Genomic DNA, 16530 nt, shown 5'->3' with positions numbered 1-16530 from the left:
TAGCTGTGCAATGGGCATTAATGAGGGCATTTGATGTAATGAGCACTAGGTGTTATATGCAACTGATGAATTTCTAAATTCTACCTGTTAAACTAATAATGCACGATGTGGTAACTAAATTGAATTTAAATAAAAGTTTTTTTAAAAGGCATTAAAAAATGGTTGAGGATTTCAATACCCCACTCTCGACCATGGATAGATCAGGCAAAGAATTGATAAGGAAACAGTGGATTTGAACAGCACTATAGACCAAATGGACCTAATAGACATATACAGAATATGTCATCCAATAGCAGCAAAATATACATTTTTCTCAAGTGCACACAGATCATTCTCCACGATATATCATATGTTAGTCCACAAAACAAGAATTATAAATTTAAGAAGATTGAAATCATATTAAGTATCTTTTATGACCCCAGTAGTATAAAATTAGAAATCAATAACAAGAGGAAATCTGGAAAATTCACAAATACATGGAAATTAAACACCACAATCCTGAACAACTAATGGGCCAAAGAGGAAATCAAAAGAGAAATAGGGCAGCCCAGGTGGCCCAGCAGTTTAGCACCACCTTCAGCCCAGGGTGTAATCCTAGAGACCTGGAATCGAGTCCCATGTCGAGCTCTCTGCATGGAGCCTGCTTCTCCCTCTACCTGTGTCTCTGCCTCTCTCTCTGTGTGTCTATCATGAATAAATAAAATATTTAAAAAAAAGAGAAATAAAAAATGTCTTGAGACAAAATCGGAAATACAACATTTCCACATACAAGCGACATACTTGTTGCTTCTGCATACTTCCGCATACAAGCAACATACAAGCAAAACTTGTGGGATACAGCAAAAGCAGTTCTAAGAAGAAAGAAGTTTATGGTGATAAATGCACACATTAAGAATAAAGATCTCAAATAATCACCCTAACTTTACATCTCAAGGAACTAGAAAAAAAGAAAAAAATTAAGCTCTAAGCAGCAGAAGTAAGGGAATAATAAAAATTAGAGCAGAAATAAATGAAATAGAGAACAGGAAAATAGAAACAATTAGCAAAACTAAGAGTTGTTTCTTTGAAAAGATAAACAAAATTGACAAACCTTTAGCCAGACTAACCAAAGAGGACCCAAAAATAAAATTGTAAATGAAAGAGGAGACATTACAACTGATACCACAATGCAAAGACTCATAAGAGATTACTATGAATGATTATATGCCAACAAATTAGACAATTTAGAAGAAATAAATAAATTCCTAGAAACATACAACCCATCAAACTGAGTCAGGAAGAAAAACAAAGTCTGAATAACCAATGAAGAGTAAGAAGATTGAATCAATAATAACCAACCCCCCCCCCAAAAAAAAAAAAAGCCTAGGACCACAAGGTTTTTCTGGTTACTAAAAATGGCAATCCTCAAACTCTTCCTTAAAAGAGTAAAGAGGAGGGAACAGTCTCAGCCTCATTTCATGGGTCAAGCATTATTCTAATTCCAAACCAGATAAGGACACTAAAGAAAAGAAAATTATAGGGCGATATCCATGATGAATAGATGTAGAACTTCTCAACAAAATATAAGCAAACTGAAAAAAAAAATATAAGCAAACTGAATTTAACAACACAATAAAAGGATCACACACCATGATCAAGTGAGATTTATCCCTGGGGTGATACTAGGATGGTTCCATATATGCAAAACAATAAATGTAATGTACCATATTAATAGAATGAAGAATAAAAATCACATGATCATCTCAATAAATGCAGAGAAAGCATTTAACAAAATTCAACATCAATTCATGATAAAAAAAAAAAACCCTCTCAACAAATTGGGTAAAGAAATGTACCTCAACATAATAAGTGCCATGTATGACAACCTAGAGTTAATATCATACTCAATGGTAAAAGATTGAAGGCTTTTCTTAAGATCAGGAATAAGACAAGGGTGCCACTCCACACCACTCGTATTCAACATAGTAGTAGTAGTCCTAGCCAGAGTAATCAGGCAGAAAAAGAAGTAAAGACATCCTAACTGGAAAGAAAAAGATGAAATTATCTGTTTGCACATGGCATACTTTTATATATAAAAAATCCTAAAGACTCCATAAAAAACTGTTAGATCTAACCAATGAATTCAGCAAAGTTGCAGGATACAAAATCAACATTCAAAAATCAGGAGCATTTCTATACATTAATAATTATCTGAAAAGGGAAATAAAATAATCACATTTACAATGGCATCAAATACAATAAAATGCTTAACACTTAAGCAAGAAATTGAAAGATATGTATATTGAAAACTATAAGATGTTGAAATAAATTGAAGAAGACAGAAATAAATGGAAAGATATCCCATGTTCACATCCCATGTCCACTACTCAAAGCCCATCAATAGATTCAATGCAATCTTTTTTTTTTTAAGATTTTATTTATTTATTCATGATAGAGAGAGAGAGAGAAAGAGAGGCAGAGACACAGGCAGAGGGAGAAGCAGGCTCCATGCAGGGAGCCTGATGCAGGACTCGATCCCAGGTCTCCAGGATCAGGCCCTGGGCTGAAGGCAGCACTAAACTGCTGAGCCACCCAGGCTGCCCTCAATGCAATCTGTATCAAGATTTCAATGGCATTTTTCATTGAAATAGAAAAACCTAAAATTTGTTCAGAACAAACACACACACAAAAACCCTGAATAGCAAAAGCAATCATGAGAAAAAGAACAAAGCTGGAGGCACCACATTACCTGATTTCAAACTATGTTACAAAGCGATAGTAATCCGCATAAAAATATGTGGCATAAAAAATATACACATAGACCAATAGAACAGAAATGACAGCCCAGAAATAAACCCATGCATGTATGATCAACTAGTATTTGACCAAGGAGCCAAGACTACTCAACGAAACAAAGATAGTCTCTTCAGTAAATGGTGTTGGGAAAACTGGATATTTACATGCAAAAAAATGAAACTAGACCCCTATCTTACACCACTTACAAAAATTAACTCACAATTGATTAAAGACTTAAATGTAAGATCTGAAACCATAAAAACCTAGACGAAAACATAAGGGAAAAGCTCCTGGGTATTGGTCTTGGCAACGAGTTTTTTGGATAAGATATCTAAAGCATAGGCAACAGAAGCAAAAATAAGCAAGTGCAACTACATCAAGCTTAAAAAGTTCTTCACAGCAAAAGAAAACATCAACAAAATGAAAGGTCAATCTATGGAAGGGGAGAAAATATTTGCAAACCACATATCTGATAAAGGGCTAATATCCAAAATAGATAAGCAACGCATACAACTCAATAGCAAAACCTACAAGGAGATAAACAAAAGACTCAAAACCAAAAAAAATAGCCCCCCCCAAAACAAATAATCCAATTAAAAGATGGGCAAAGGATCTGAATAGGCATTTTCCCAAAAAAGATACTTAAATGGCCAATAGGCATATGAAAGGGTACTCAACATCACTACTCATCAGGGAAATGCAAATCAAAACCACAATGGGATATCATTTCATACCTGTTAGGATGGCTGTTGTAAAATTTAAAAAGTTTTAAGTGCTGACAAAGATGTAGAGAAAAGGCAGGCCTCATATTCTGTTGATGGGAATGTAAATTGGTGCATCTACTATGGAAAACAATATGAAGGTTCCTCAAAAAATTGAAAATAAAACTATCATATGATCTAGCAATTCCACTTCTGGGTATATATCTGAATGAAGATATCACTGTCTCAAAGAGATATCTGCACCCTGTGTTTATTGTAGCATTATTTGCAAAAGCTAAGACATGGAAACAATCTAAGTGTCCATTGTTGTACAAATGTATAAAGAAGGGATCCCCGGGTGGCTCAGCGGTTTGGAGCCTGCCTTCGGCCCAGGGTGTGATCCTGGAGTCCTGGGATCAAATCCCACATCGGGCTCCCTGCGTGGAGCCTGCTTCTCCCTCTGCCTGTGTCTCTGCCTCTCTCTCTCTCTCTGTGTCTCTCTTGAATAAATAAATAAAATATTTTTAAAAATGTATAGAGAAAATGTGGTATATATATATAAATATTACTCAGTCATAAAAAAGAAAGAAATCCTGTCATTTGCTACAACATGAATGAAACTTGAGGTCAATAAGTCAAACAGAGAAAAACAAATAACTGCATGGCCTTACTTATATGTGGAATCTAAAAAAACTACTCATTAGAAACAGGAAACAAGTTGTCAGAGGCAAAGTCTGGGGAGAGTGGGAAATGGGTAAAGGCATTCAAAAGGTACATACTTCCAATTATAAGGTAAATTTGGGGGATATAAAATACAGTAATGTAGGGGCACCTGAGTGGCTCAGTGGGTGAGCATCTGACTTTGGCTTGGGTCGTGATCACAGGGTCCAGGGGTCCTGGGATAGAGTTCCACATCAGGCTTCTGACAGGGAGCCTGCTTCTCTCTCTGCCTATGTCTCTGTGTCTCTCATGAATAAATTAATAAAAACTTTAAAAAAAATACAGTAATGTACAAGGTGACTATAATTAACAATGCTGTGTTGCATGTTTGAAAGCTACTAAGAGAGTAGATTTTAAAAGTTCTCATCATAAGAAATAAATGTAACTATGTAAGCTAATGGATGTTAACTAAACATACTGTGGTATCAAATCATTATGATATACATCTTAAATTTATACAATGTTATGTGTCAATTGTATCCTAATAATCTGGAAAAAAATTCACTTTGTGAATTCATTATCAACTATGTTTCATTATTATGCATAACTATGATTATGTATATTATTAAATTATTAAATGTTTTGGATGAAATGTGTTACATTTTTATTTCATGACTAAATGCGTTCATGTGTACTTAGTCAACATGTTTAGAGATTATATTACATAGTTCCACCTACTTACCACTTACGAATACTACCGCTTATAATAATTAAAGAAATATATCTGCCTATTTATGATCTAGTACCCTAGCACTGCTTTAGAACTTAGACTTAGAAATGGAGACAGGACATATACATGGCTCTGAATTCTGTTTCTTGACATGGCCATTTTGATGCAGCTGTTACAAACTCATCAAAATGGTCAAGATTATGACAAAATATAAACTCACTTTTGTTGTTTACACCTCATTCCTTATACTCACTTGATCTCTAAGCCTCATCACATCCTGGATTTTTGCTCCGAAGGAAGATGTAATCGTATGAGACTTAGGAATGAGTTGAGAAAAATGATTTTGTATATTTTGTCAAAATAAAAAAAATGCTTAAGTTTCTATTTTAATCTGAGCCATAATACTACCTAGTCAGAATGATCACATGAAAATTTTACATACTCAGGAAACTATTAATATTACAAATACCAAATTCATTTCACAAAGTCTCAGCTATAAGTTAGGTAGTGAGACACTACCAAATATGCTCAAATTTGAAAACCAGGATTTGTTTAATATTTAAAAATGAAACTAGTAGAATCTATACATAATGGAAGTAACCAACTACCTACAGAAGTAGTAGAAGTTTGTGTGTAAGTCAGTAACTAAGGAGTTATGGGAAGAAAATTGAAATGAAATTCATTGAACAAATTTATTATGAACTGGACCTGTGTTTTTATGTCATTGAGGAGCACCCCAAATTCCAAGTTAAATCAAAAAGAAATAGTCTCAGTAAAATTAAAAAGTATGTTGTATTACCATGCAATAATTCAATCCAGCTTAATCTAATACATTTTACCAATTTTGACTGGAGAGAAATCATTTCAACTCTCAACAAGGTTACAGTTTAGTAGAGAGCAATAGACAATAATTATAGGCTGACTTTTGCTATAGCTGTTAATACTAATTACATAACATATTAGTCAACTATAAATGCAATGTTACATAAGAAGGAGGTAGTCACTTAGAATAGGAGAAAATATTTGCAAATCATATGTCTGATAAGGGGTCAATATCCAAAATATATAAAGAACTCATACAATTCAATAGCAAAAATCCAATCTAATTAAAAAATGGCATATGATCTGAATAGATATTTTTCCAAAGAAGACATACAGATGGCCAATGTGTATATGAAAACATGTTACTAATCATCAGGGAAATGCAAACCAAAACCACAATGAGATATCACATCACATCTTTTAGAGTGGCTATTATAAAAACAAAACAAAACAGGTGTTGGTGAAAATGTAGATAAAAGGAACCTCTGTGCATTATTGCTAGGAATGCAAATTGATGCAGCTACGGTGGAAAATAGTGTGGAGATATCTCAAAAAAATTAAAAATAGAACTTCATATGACCCAGCAATTCCATTTCTGGGTGTCTAGCCAAAGAAAACAAAAACACTACCTTGAAAAGACACATGCACCCCCATGTTCATTGCATTATTATTTACAAGAGGTAAGGTATGGAAGTAATCTAAGTGTACGTTGTCAGATGAATGGATAAAGAAAATGTGATGTATATGTATGTGTGTATGTGTATATATAATAACATTCCACTATACATGTGTATAGTGGAATGTTATTCACCATAAAAAAGAATGAAATTTTGTCATTTGTGACAATATGGATAGACCTCGAGGTCAATGTGCTGAGTGAAATAAGTCACACAGAGAAAGACAAATACTGTATAATATCACTGATATGTGAAATCTAAACAAACAAGCAAAGAATCAAACTCATAGATATACAGAACAGATTGGTGGTTGCCAGAGACAGAGATTGTGGGTTGAGCTAAATGGGTGAAGGGAGTTAAAAGGTACAAACTTTCAGTTATAACATAAATAAGTCATGGAATTATAATGTACAGCATGGTGACTATAATTAACAATACTATGTCATTATTTGAAAGTTGCTAAGAGAGTGAATTTTATTATTTTTTTAAAAAGATTTTATTTATTTATTCAGGAGAGATGCACACAGAGAGGCAGAGACAGGCAGAGGGAGAAGGAGGCTCCATGCAGGGATTCCGATGGGGGACTCGATCCCAGAACTCCAGGATCATACCCTGAGCTGAAGGCAGATGTTCAACCACTGAGCCACCCAGGTTTCCCAAGAGAGTTAATTTTAAAAGTTCTCATCAAAAGAAAAAAAATTTTGTAATGATGTATGAAAACAGATTAACTACAGTTACTGTGATCATTTTGCAATGTATACAAGTATTGAATCATTATGTTGTACACTGGAAACTAATATAATGTTATGTCATTTATATCTCAATTTAAAAAAATAAAAATTCAAAACGAAAAAAAGAATGCTGTGACTTAAAATAGTAATCTTACTCTCTTGCTTATAGTCTGTGGGATGGCTAGCTGAGACTCCATGCTTCAGGTTCTCAGCTCAATGATGACAAAAGGGTTCAGGGAGGCTCCTTGTGCCCCTTATCTTTGGACCACTGGCTACTTGAGGTATGTGGTCTGTCCATGTATTTCACTATGTGGCCCAGGCTGAATAATCACCAGCCACCTGGGACATGCTTTTCTCATCACTGGAGCACAGGAGGGAAAGCTCAAGCACATGAACGTATTTTAAGCCCCTGTTTAAATTGTAAATGCTGACATCTCATTGGCAAGCAAAACATGATCAAGCCCAACATCAATAGAGCAGGAAAGTATACCTGGCATATACCGGAGGAAATATTTGCCGAGCAATAATTCAAACTTACACTTATGAAGTGCAATAGGAGAGAGCAGGGAGGATATTATATAAATCAAAATTCTTGGTTTTAAGCCATAAAAAAAGACTGGCTTATTTAAACATTAAAGGAGTTTATTAAGGAGCTATTCATTAGTATATAATCTCTTAGAAGCCTTAAAAATCAGTCTCAGAGACCACGCAGCCAAGAACAACTTTCAAAATCACACAAAACTAGGCTGGAGAAAACATTGTTGTTATTGCCAGTAGCACAGACACTCCAGCTCAAGCTGCCCACACCTCTGTTGCTACAACTACTGGCACTACTGCCTCTAGAAACTGGCTTTAGGTGCCTTCTCTCTTGCTCCACATTGTTAGAGTTCACTTGAAAACCTGTGATTTTTCATGCCATTAGCTTCTGATTCATAATCTGGGGTAGTCATGTCTGACAGATCCTAGATCATGTGCACATTCCCTAACTACAGGTGAAGTGGGGAAGAAAGTAGCTGGCATCTTCAATTTCTATTGAGGTGGAAGCCTCTGCCCCATAAGAATGGGGGAATATCTCAAACATGGTTAGGGGCTCACATGTTTTGTGGCAAAAGAAAGAATGAGAAATTTTTTAGTATAAGCTGGAAGAGATATCAGGAAGGGCTTCCCAGAATAGGTAAGATTTAAGTTGAATCTTAAAGAATCAATAGCAGTAAGAAAGTTGAAGAAGAGTAACATGAATGAGGAAAACATGGTACATTTGAAGATCAGCAAGTGGTTCAGCATGGCTCAACTACCATGTAGGTCGATGGATATATATGAAGTGGCAGTGGGAAAGTGCATCACAAGGTTAGGTTGGTGAGAGAAATCAGGGCTTGATCATGAAAAGCCTTGTATGTCACGTTATTTGGTCAGGTGGTAGTGCAGGAAATACAAACATCTTTAGGGTGACGCCTGGGAGGCTCAGTGGTTGAGCATCTGCCTTCAGCTCAGGTCGTGCTCCTGGTCTGGGGATTGAATCCTGCATCACACTCCCTGCAAGGAACCTGCTTCTCCCTCTGTTTATGTCTGTGTCTCTCATGAATAAATAAATAAGAATCTTAAAAAAAAAGAAACATCTTTAGGTATTTCTGAGAGAAAGGTATTAAACACGGGGAACTACAATATTAGCAAAAGAGCCAGAGGAATAGAAATTGGAGGCTGCTGTGATTTCCTAGCTGAAGTCCAGCTGCTGCCACTGTCATTGATGTTGTCTCACTTGCCTCTCACAACCATGAAAGTGGTGAATAGATACTAATACTAGTGCTCAGCTGCGGCAGTTGCCTTTAACAATCACGTCAGAACCCCATTGTTTGCCAGTAGTATCTAAAAAGATAGCTTCTACCTCATTTTTATCTTTTGGATTTAGTGCAAGTGCATCAAATTGACAGAACCCAATATATCTAGCACTCTAGTGGCAAGGCTGTTTGGGGAATATAGTTGGTTTTTGCTCTTTTGTTTTATTTAGCTTCCTATCATCTCCCATTAGGAGCAGAGTGGAATGGAGATTGAAGTAGCCAATCCATAGTATCTAGCACACCATGTTAAGGATCATGAGTTTTGTCTTAAGGACTATGTAAAAAATGGATATATTTCTAGAGCAGTACTGTTACATACTTATATTTGCTTTTTATAAGGGAGCTTTATGATGTTGGAAGGAATTAATTGCAAGAGTGTACAATAGAAGATTTTCTCATTCAAGTGAGATACAGTAGAGAAATTAGAAATCAAAAGTAGGGTAAGGGTTGGAAAGATGTGAAGAAGGTAAAACTTTCAGAAGTTGGTTCAGGGTTGATGGGTTATGATGGGCAGTAGAGAAAGAGAAGCTGAGGGTTACTCTTAGGTTTCAGGGTTGGACAATTGGAGAGATGGCAATATGGCTGAACAAAATGAAATTGAGAAAAAGAGGAGGAGCATAAGGGATTAAGTGTTAGGAATGTTGAGTTTTTAGGTCCTGTGGAATGTCCAAAATGGATTTATCAAGTATGTGATGAGGCATATGGCTCTGCTGCTTTGGAGAGGGGTGTGCTGTGAAGATATAAATTCAGAAATCATGAAAATAGAGATTAAAGTCAATGTCATAGGAAAATTCAATAACAATGTATTTGGATAACTAACACTGGTACTCAAAAAAATAACCCCCAGATCGCAGACTTAACATACTAGTTTATTTCTCACTCACCTTACAGTCTAGTGAACATTGATGTGTTTGTTGGGGGAGGTGATTCTGTTCCATCAATCATTCAGCAACCCCAGATTACTTCTACCTCATATTTCCACTGTTTTCTAGGGCTTCAAGTACTCTGGTAGAGCCTCTGCATGTGAGCAACTGAAGAACAAAAAGGTCTGGGAAGAACATTAAGAGGATTTAGAAGTTGGGCTAGAAGTGATGTGAGCATACAGCTTCTCAAACTATCTGTAGCAAAGGACCCCTTTTATAAACTTTCCAATCTGTTGCAGACTATTACTTTTCAAAAAGACAATAAAGATGTTGTGAGAATGTCAAATTTCTATGAAAGTTTCTAAATATTTTCCTTTGCTTTATTTACCTTGTTATGGACCAGCAGCAAACAAATCATGGAAGAATACTGGTCTCTGAACCACACTTCAGTAACATTGGTGTAAATTGCTTCTGATGGCAATCCACTGGCCTAAGCTAATTAACATGCTATATGTGAATGTAAAAGGGATGGGGAATGTTCAGAGGAGGAAATTAGGTGATTATTTCTGTCTTAATCCAACCTTCTAGTCCCAAATGTCCATTTTTCTTTTCCGCCTTCATACTAAGGGGGATAACCCAAAGCCCATCAAGTCACTGCATCTAGTTTTAAGTCCCAGATGGTACACAGATTTCTTCATCAGATTTGGATGTGACCTTTCTTAGTCTGGTGACTTATGAACTAAAAAGAAACAATCCACTCCTCCCTCCAGATTTACACCCTATATAGGATGGTAGAAGTGAAAGAAGATAAGTGCAAAAGACACTCATGTTAGGAAAGGAGCAGAATGTGAGACACAGCAGTTACAGTTTCATAGCAATTCTCAAATCCTGCTTACAAGACATTTTGAAGGCCCTTTAAATCAGGGGTGAAGCACTTTCCTTGGTTAGGTGTTAAACCTCTAATTCTTCTTTTGGTGAGATACTCTCTATATTATGGGTTTCCAGAGGAGCAACCAATGAGTGTTAAATAGATACAGATCCCTATCTTCATTTCTATATATGTTTCTATATCTCTATCTAGATGGAGAATCAAAAGCCAGTGGCATATTCAATACAAATCCGAAGGCAGAGAATGAGAGGAACTGATGGTGTAAGTCCTGGTCTGAGTCTAAAGGCCCAAGAACCATGAGTGCTGATATCTGAGGGCAGGAGACGGTGGACATCCTAGCTCAATCAGAGAGAGTGAATTCACTCTCCCTCTACCTTTTTTGTTCCCTCAACAGGTTGTATGGCATCTGTCCACACTGGTAAATGTAATTTTCTTTACTCAGTCTACTGGTTCAAATGCTACTCTCTTTTGGAAACAGTCTCATAGGCACATCCAGAAATAATGTTTCACCACCTCTTAGGGCATCCCTTAGCCCAGTCAAGTCAACACATCAAGTTAGCCAGGATACTCTCTTTCTCCATTTCCTCTGGCTCTACCCTTTGGGAAGTTTTCCTTGTTTTTAATCTTCCATGGCCATATCTGAATGAGATTTTGCTTTCCTTGGAGACTGTAGAGATTTCATATTTGGAGAGGTTATGGGCCAACTGAAGATGGTTTTACAGCTTTAACAGTTAAAAATTATTTTAGATTAGGTGCATGGTTACTGTAGGCTTCTGATCCATTAAAAATTATTTTAGATTAGGTGCATGGTTACTGTAGGCTTCTAATCCATTTGTTTCCAGTTGGCTCAATATGACATTAAGAATACTTAAAGTTCTTTCTGAGACTGTTTAAGATTGAATTCCTCAGAAGCAGATTCTAAGAAAAGGATTTGTCAACAATGAACATTGTACGAGAGTGGGGAAAGCAGGACAAGGGATAAGAGAAAGCCAAGTGTATCACTCAGGATCCAGTTAGAAGATGGGAGCATACTAGTTATTTTAACAAAGGAAATTTAAAAATAAAGAATTGATAATGGCAAAAAGATAACACTACATACATGGAGGTGGCAACTACAGGAAGTAGTTACCACCTCTAGGGCTGAGGGAACAAAGAGGTTTGAATCACTAACAGTGTCTTAGTTTGAGCCGCTATAACAAAAATACTGTAGACGGGGTGGCTTAAACAACACACTTTTCTTTCCCACAGTCTGGAGGCTGGGAAATCCAAGGTCAAGTTGTGGCAGATTCAGTGCCTGGTGAGAACCTGCTTCCTGGCTTCTGATAGGAACCTTCTTGCTGTAGCCTGAGAGAGGGGTGGTGGGGGTGGAGGTTCAGGGAGGGAGAGGAAGGGAGAGAAAGAGAGAGAATGAAAGAATGAGAGAGAGAGAGAGAGCTCTTAAGATTACTTCTCCAAGGCCCTGTCTCTAGATACCATCACAGTGGGGATAAGGGTTTCAACATGAATTGGGGAGGGGGGGCACACATATGTACAGTCCATAGCAAACAGAAGCTTGGAGGAATGGCCCCTTGGAGCTGAAACTCAGACCTCTGAGAAGGGCACTGCTCTGGTGCTGGAGTCTGTGCTTGGAACAGAGGTACCATAGAGCTGGAACCTAGACCACTGAGGACAGGTGAGGATGGCTGTGGTGATATCTCTGTGGGGATACAATGAGACTAGTTTGGCAAGTGTTGGGAAAACCGTAGAGCAGATTCAGTCTTTGCTGTGGGAATGAATTGTCACTGCTGGGACTGATAAAAGGCTGCTGGATTTATAAAGACAGAAACATAAAGCAAAGTAAACAGGAAGGAACAAGGCCCTTCTTCCTCCTTCAGACTTGTGGTCTCCCTCTAGGGTCCTCTATTAGCAGAATGTAACAGGGAACAGCTGGCAAAGCAGAATCACAGCCCCCAGCATCACAAACATGAGTTAAGAAAGGTGGCTTTGGAGCGGGCATAATAGTTTCACATGCACACAAGCGAGGGTATGTTAGAAAAAAACCCTGCAAAAGATAGCTTCAGCCTGGTGGTTCAGGGGAATTCTGGAGTGTAAGTCATGCCTCAAAGTAGTTCTCACCCAAGACAAGGAGGTTAGGGCTTCATGCTAGTCATGCTAGGTTAGGTTAGCATGTGTTAATTAACCTGATTGTGGTAGTCATTTCACAATGGATAAATCAAATCATCGTGTACACTTTATATACAATTTTGTCAGTTATACCTCAATAAAGCTCCTTCTTTGAGGCTATCTGAAGCAATAGATACTATCTGAAACATGTGTAATCTGATCTTTTCCTAAGGGCTGAGTCATTCTGTTTAAATCCTACTAAGGCTTCCTTGCTCAAAGCCTTTTAAAATATAGCTTTCTCTTTGGAATCTAGAAGTATTGTTTTCAAACTCCAAAGCTACTCAAATGCTGGATTCTATTTTCTTTCATTTTTTTGGTAAACTGATTAATTTTGTTTCATGCTAATCTCTTTCTGGTAATATTTTGCAAATCACATAAAAAATCACCAACATCTATTATTAATTTTGTTTTCTGAACTCTTGCCTTAGAGCTAGAAAATATGTATTTGTACTGATCTACCTCCTAAGGTATTGTAGGCAACAGTCTAGCCATTGCCTAATATGAATCTTTGGTTATCCAGCCTACTGCATGGTTCCTTAAGTCCCACCTGACTGCTATGCCAAACTAATGCCACATATTTTGGATTTTTTGTTACAGTAGGCTACTATTTCTATTATTAATCAGGGTTAGTGTTTTAGTAACAACCCTCAATTCTCAGTCATAACCCAGTAACATATGATGTTGCTCGAATTAGTACAATAAGGGTCAGATGTGCACCATGCAATTAAGACCTACAGTCTTTCCATCTAATGTTACTGCCATCCCCTAGCTCCTCAGAATTTTCTGTATCTGGGTGACTGATATGTGAAAAACAAAAGGGAACTATAAATCACTGGAGGTTTTAAGGGTCGGGCTTAGATTGGGAAATCATTGCCTCTACAATGCACTGGCCAGAAACAGTTACATGGCCTGATATAGACCTAAAGGAACTAGGAAATGTGGGTTTCCTGGGTATGCAAGAGGAAAGTAAAGTATTTATCATTGTCTCCACCAGTTAGGATGCTTTCACTTGCCAGTAACAGAAAACCTAACTCAAATTGACTTTGTTAGGGAGGAAAACTTTTCTCTCCCTTTTTAGATTTACTTTTTGGGGGCTTGCCTATTAAACTGACAAAAGGACAGGTTAGCAAAAGACAGATTTTAATCACGTACTAGGTACGGGGGGGGGGGGGTGGGGGGTGGTTCACAAAGAAATGTGACTCAAAGGAGTGGACAGAATTTGGGGCTTATATACCATTTTAATAGATGAAGGGGAGGGGAGAGGGCACTTAATGAGAACAAATGACTTCTTGGAAGTGAGGTGGGGGAAAGAGTGCACTTATGGGAAAACAAATGACGTTTAGGAAAGATAAGTAGGCCTTTAGGAGAATAGATGGGAGATATGATAGTTTCATGACAATGGCTCTTTAGGTGTGGTGACAATTCTCATTGTCTCTCGTGGTAGGAACCAATCTTCCCTGGTTGCTCCCTGGGAGATTTATGACAATTGAGTTCTTTGGGGAGGCTCTGCTTTTAGGCAGATAAGAAATTTCAGAAACTCAAATGCTTTCAGCTAAAAATAATTTTTATGTCACAGAGGCTTATTCTGGACCTCTTCAGCTTAAATAGAAAAAAGAATTTATTTGCTCATATAACAGAGAAGTCTAGAGGTAGCACAGGATTCAGACTGGGTTTGATTTGGAGGCTTACGATGCTCTCAGAGGTTGACTTCCTTTCCCCATGATTAATTCACCCAGCCCTTCTTCCTCCATTTGTTAGCTTTATTATCATTTGGCTCTCCTTAGTAGAAAAAAAAAGTTGTAGCTCTTCTGGTATTTACATTTTAATGGCAATGCCATATCATCCAGAGAAAAAAGTAACTTCTCTTTCCTACCAGCAAACAAAAATCCTAGGTTTCACTCTGATTGGTTTCTGAAATAAAAACTGTTCAAAGAGAGGTAAAAGTGATTCTAATAGTTTCAGGCTGGCTGGACCACTCTTGGAATTAGGGGTGGGTAGTGGTTATGCCATCTAAATTACATAGGTGAAGACAATGGAGCTTTGAAAATGAAGGTGGGCAATCATCTATATCCATTACAGCCAGGGAAGAGTGTGGAGCATGACCTGACTTAAGGAGAGTGAGTACTGTGAGGATACTTAAAGAGTAGGTACAGAAGGGTAAGGGGCAGAAAATTGGCAAATCAGAGGAAGAGAAACTATTAAAAAAGTGATAGGAAGAGTGTGGACAGGCAGTCAAGAGAACCAAGAGAATCATGTTCTGTTAGCCAAGGGAGGAGTTTTAAGGATGGAGTAATAAAAAAAATTCAACTAAATTACTTCATGAGTGTTGATTTCATACTTAGTGGATATCCTTTATAATTTGGCTTCTCCATGTAAATGTTTCCTTTGAGTGAAAATGTGTCAACCAGAGTTTTGTGGTCTTCAGGGCAGATGTACTTCTCATGAAAGAAAGAAAAAAAGGAATAAATGTGAATTTTGGTTTGTACATCAGTCTCTAGTAAGTCTGGTTGGCGTGAATCATACCCTCCATGTAAATAAGCTCTAGGGTCTAACAACAGTAAATTTCTGTCTCTACAAATGGGACCAAACTGGGAACACTGAGTGAAACCTTCAGTTCATTTTCATACCGTGACATGCTTTGCGAGCCATTAGAACTCTCTTTTAACTATAATGGCTTAAGAATAGGCCACAAGTTTTGAATTATTAGCTTTCCAGTTTGTTACTTTGATTATTCTCTTTTCCTGTAAAGCTTCCTTTAAGGGCCAGCCAGAAAGAGAGAACTGGATTAGACTATCCCTGGCACAGATGGGGGGAAGAGCAGGTCATGGTCACCTGCAGCCATTCCAGGTCTAGGGATAGTTAACTGTCCTTGGCTAGGATGGATCTGGGGGTGGGAATCAATAAGGAAGTGACTAATGCTCAACACCCCAGAAGAGTGAGGGGAGCAGTCTGGATGAGAGAGAAGAAACTAATTCAAACAGAAGAACGAGTACAATGCAGCGATGGGTTTGTGCAGTGGTGGCTGTGTGTTTTAAGGATCTCGGGGAGCGAGACTGATCTTGTGAGGAGAGCTGGGAGAGGAAACTTCCTCACGGATCAGAATACAAGGTGTAGCATTCATGCAAGCAGCATCTCACTAAGTGTTCTTGTAAATGCATTTATTTTAGCTTTTTTTTTTTTTAAGTTATTACAGGGATCCATAGTGGCAGAGTTAGGAATTCAAGGAGACACCAGCGAAATCGTACGTCTGAAACAAAATTAAAAAAAGAAAAGAAAAGAAAGGAACAAAATTAGCCAGCTGTGAAAAGAACCCGACTCTCCTCCTCCCCTGGGTTACGTCTGCGCCCCTCAGGCACAGGGCCTCTCGGGGCGGCCCTCCTGCTAGCCCTTCCTCGCCAAGCCTGCGGAGCGCTAGCCGCTACACCCAGGGAGGCCCCGGAACTCACGTTCCCACGCTGTCGGCTGCGGTGCAGCCCCGACTGCCACATCCCTAGCCGGGTCCCGGGTCCCGGTCCCGGCCCTCGCCGCCGGCCGGCGCGTGGCGGGGAGCCGCGGCCTTCGAGGGCAGCGCCGCGACGCACATGCCCGCGCCCGCCTCCCGCGTCGGCGAGAAGAAAGGGAGCCCGGACGCGCGGAGGCTGACCCGGAGCCTACCCATGAGGCAGCGCGGCGGATCCACGAGAG

At 38.3% G+C, this 16530-nt stretch overlaps 1 protein-coding gene and 1 long non-coding RNA gene across 3 annotated transcripts in view; one reads left to right on the top strand and one right to left on the bottom strand.

Moving 5' to 3' along the window:
• Positions 1 to 16530, top strand: part of ZNF280D (zinc finger protein 280D) — a 301506-nt gene that overhangs the window by 160054 nt on the left and 124922 nt on the right. The gene's annotated exons all lie outside the window — the stretch shown is intronic.
• LOC144303275 (uncharacterized) lies at positions 15988 to 16520 on the bottom strand. Its single transcript, XR_013370334.1, has 2 exons — positions 16293 to 16520; positions 15988 to 16093 (listed from the first exon to the last, which is right to left on the bottom strand). It is a non-coding gene; the product is annotated as an uncharacterized LOC144303275 (long non-coding RNA).

The sequence above is a fragment of the Canis aureus genome, chromosome 32, assembly GCF_053574225.1.
Source record: "Canis aureus isolate CA01 chromosome 32, VMU_Caureus_v.1.0, whole genome shotgun sequence".
In the NCBI taxonomy this organism is placed as follows: Eukaryota; Metazoa; Chordata; class Mammalia; order Carnivora; family Canidae; genus Canis; species Canis aureus.
Note: the sequence above shows the minus strand (reverse complement) of the source record. Positions and strands in the feature narration are given on the sequence as shown.